Source organism: Petaurus breviceps, unplaced genomic scaffold (assembly GCF_028583685.1).
Source record: "Petaurus breviceps papuanus isolate PSGF00001 unplaced genomic scaffold, PetGlider_PUasm1.0 90734, whole genome shotgun sequence".
Classification (NCBI taxonomy): domain Eukaryota; kingdom Metazoa; phylum Chordata; class Mammalia; order Diprotodontia; family Petauridae; genus Petaurus; species Petaurus breviceps.
In genome coordinates, this window is record NW_027187327.1 from 10735700 (window position 1) to 10739512 (window position 3813).

Below are 3813 nucleotides of genomic sequence, written 5' to 3' on the forward strand. Positions count from 1 at the left end.
AGAGAGAGAGAGACAGAGAGAGAGACAGAGAGAGAGAGACAGAGACAGAGAGAGAGACAGAGAGAGAGACAGACAGAGAGAGAGACAGAGAGACAGAGACAGAGAGACAGAGACAGAGAGAGACAGAGAGAGAGAGACAGATCAGTATCTTGATCTTATCTTGATCTTTCTGGTCGTAAGAGCAGGAGATTGATAACTTCCTTGTAAACAATATTAATTGAAGACCAAGTAAATGCTGTTTATTTGTTTGTTTCAGCCATATCTAACTCTTCATGATCCCATTTGGCAAAGATTTTGGAATGGCTTGCCATCTCCTTCTCTAGCTCATTTTACCGATGAGGAAACAGGCAAACAGGATTACATGATTTGCTCAAGGTCAGACAGTTAATAAGTATATGAGGCTGAATCTGAACTTCTGAAAATAAATCTTCCTGATCCCAAGCCCAACCTAGGTACCCCCCTTGGCAATATATACTTCATTCCATTCCAGTAGCCCACAACGTCTCTGAAGAGAAGAGGTTGGTAGGTTTTTAGATTAGTTAACTCTTTGGATAGATGAGGAGGAACTCTTCAGTTATAATTATAGGAAGTTTTGGAAGCCCTTTAAATGCATGACTCTAAGCAATTCTAAGAGAATCTAGAGAAAAATGTGTTTAGAGAATTGCACAAGAAAATGATGATGGAACTTCTTACACTAATATGACCAAAGATAGGAATGTTCAATTCAAGAAATAAATCCCAGGAATACAAAAACAAATATGAAGACAATATCTGCTCTCAAAAAGCTTGCATTCTATTGGGGGGTTGGAGGATATAATGTATACAAAGAAAAGTAAATAGAAACTATGAATGCTTGTAAGTACAAAGTAATTTTGAGGGTTGTGGTTGGTAGGAAGTACTCAAAATTGGGGGTGGGATTGGATCAGGGAGGGACTAAAAATAATTCAAAGTGTTTTGGCCAGTGGTAGTACACAGAGTTCAAGGTTTTATATGTTGATACATGACCATAAATTAATGGGATCAACTTTGATCCGACAATATATGCTTCTGAGTGTTTTTCCCTTTAGAGATGTCACCTTGGGAGGAGAGACACATTTTCTAAAGAGGCAACCAAGACTTAAGACATATTTCATAATGTCTTCTTAGAAGAAAATACTCTCAGTTTAAGATACAATCATTGGAAATTCAAGACTTCTTTCTGGAGATTGTCTTCAGAGGCCTCATGGCAGAGTTTAATTCTTGTTTACTCTGGAGGAAAAGGGTCTAACTCAGGGGTGGTACACTTTTATCCTTTGAAGATTTATTTCATTTTAGAAATATTCCTCAACTCTTTTCATAGACATGTCAGGTAAGTAAGGTACCATGAACTATCTTTGGCTAAACTCCTACCCTCTCTACCCCCACATACAAAGTGTGGCTGTAAAATAATGGAACCAATTTTCTGTTACAGCATGCACATTGACTCTTAAAGGCTATTCCAGAGTTGAGGGAATTCCAAAAATCATCTGAGAATTAATGAAGTAAGTACCTAATTTCCCAAGTGATTACTTTGAAAAGTGAGGCTTAATTGGAGGTATAACTTCTGGCATGTTGGTTTAAAATGGTCACATTTAGCACTGGCATAAATACCAGACAGCCCTTGAGGTGTGCAGGAGAAAGACAGAGCCCTTTACCCCTGGAGATAATTATTTTCCAGTTGACAAGAGGGTCCCTATCTAATATTTTTGTTTGGAAGCCAAAAACTTAAACTGGAATTCTACTATAAGTTTTAACATTCCTCATTGTTTGTTGCTATGTTTCAGACTGAATTATGTGAAAGTGCTAGTCATTCACATCTTTAATCAATTCATAGACTGATGGGTGGTTCTATTTACTGAGTTGAATGGATATTAAATCAAGGCAACATATTTTTTTTGAGACTACTTTTGTGATGCATCTCAATCCACTGGCTCTTTTTAAATGGTGCCTTCATCCTTGCCTGCCTAATCAGTGACAAATTTTGGAACACCATATCTCCTTTGAAAATCTGTTTCACCATGACATCTGTAGGAGTTGGATATGTTCCTTTCTGGCAAAGGATGTGGTCTCCTTGCTTGGAAAGTACTCTACTTCTTTTAATCTCCCAGTGAAGCTATAAACTTCTCAATAGACACTTTATGCATATTTGGCAGCTAGCATTTGCAAAGTGGAGCAGCCAGCAAAAATTGGAATTCAGTGTAACCAAGCTCTTGAGTGATTTAAAAAAAATAATTCATGTACAGAATATTTTAGATGAAGCGATGTGGTCAAGTGAGTAGAGCATGTCTCTGGGAAGCTGGAAAAGTTACAATTTCTTCTCAGTAATAATACCACTGATTCTCTGTCTAGGGCTTCCTCAAGGTTAGTTTTACTGCTGTGACTCCACGTCCCTTGGGAATAAATTAAAATGTTTTTATGAATAGTATGAATTTGATAATATTTGGTGTGATTGTTCACTTTTGTTAACAAAAGCATGTCTCTTTGAATTTACAGACAAGGAGAGTCCAACAAATGACTTCAGATGTCTGGGAGTTTGCTGACTCAGTAGATCTAGCCACTGGATGACTGAATAACTTTTCTCCATATCAGAGATTTTCCCCCCATTTAAAACATGTTGGAAATATATAGCTTGTTAGTGCTATTGTTTTCTGTCCCTTCCCCAATCTAAAACATTGCTTTGAATTTATTTTGTATAAATTTTGTATTTACTGATCTGTGTACAGGTTATTTTTACCCTGTCAGATTTAAGCTCTTTCAGGACAGGGATAGTTCCTTTTCTTGTATTTGTTTCCTCAGACCCTAGAACAGTATGTGTCACCATGCTAGAGGTGGTATGGTATGGTGGACAAGAGTGATGGATTTAGAGTCAGAGAATCTGGGTTCAAATCCCACCTCTGACACCAGTGTGACTTTGGACAAGGCACTTGACTTTTTCTTTCAATTTTCTCATCTTTAAAATGAAGTGATTGGACTCAATAAACTCTAAGGTTCTATCTGTTTCTAAATATATGCTCCTGTGATCAGATAGGTACTTAATTAGTATTCATTGAATTAAAGTATAGTATTAAAAATAACAACAACTAAATAACTGGCATTTATATATGGCTTTAATGTTTTCAGAGTGTTTCACAAATATCTTATTTGAGAATCACAACAACCCTGTAAGGTAAGTGCTATAGGCAATGTTTGGTCATTTTTTCAGGAGTAGCTAACTCCTTATGACCCCATTTGGGGTTTTCTTGGCAAAGATACTGGAGTGGTTTGCCATTCCTTTTCCAGTTGATTTTTACAGATGAAGAAACTAAGGCAAACAGGGTCAAGTGACTTGCCCAGGGTCACATAGTCACATAGGTAGGTAGTGTTTGAGGCCAGATTTGAGCTCAGGAAGATGAGTCTTCCTAGCATTTTATCTATCTATCTATCTATCTATCTATCTATCTATCTATCTATCTATCTATCTATCTATCTATCTATCTATCTCTGTCTATATGTCTGTCTGTCTACCTACCTACCTAACTACCAATCTCTCATCTATCTATCTTATCTCTAAGTGCATTATTCCATGACTAATTTGTTTATAAAACAGAATCTTGGGGTGGCTAGGTGGCGCAGTAATAGAGCACCAGCCCTGGAGTCAGGAGGATCTGAGTTCAAATTTGGCCTCAGACAGTTAACACAAAAACTAGCCATGTGACCTTGGGCAAGTCACTTAACCCCAATGGCCCCCCAAAAAGCAAATATATATATATGTGTGTGTGTGTGTGTGTGTGTGTGTGTGTGTGTGTGTGTGTGTGT

General features: G+C 37.4%; 1 long non-coding RNA gene across 1 annotated transcript in view; it reads left to right on the forward strand.

Moving 5' to 3' along the window:
- Nucleotides 1-3052, forward strand: part of LOC138145320 (uncharacterized) — a 5435-nt gene extending 2383 nt beyond the window's left edge. Inside the window, exons 2-3 of the long non-coding RNA XR_011164186.1 lie at nucleotides 1451-1520; nucleotides 2512-3052. This is a non-coding gene — a long non-coding RNA (uncharacterized lncRNA). The remainder of the gene's footprint in view (nucleotides 1-1450; nucleotides 1521-2511) is intronic.
- Nucleotides 3053-3813: the final 761 nt, after the last annotated feature.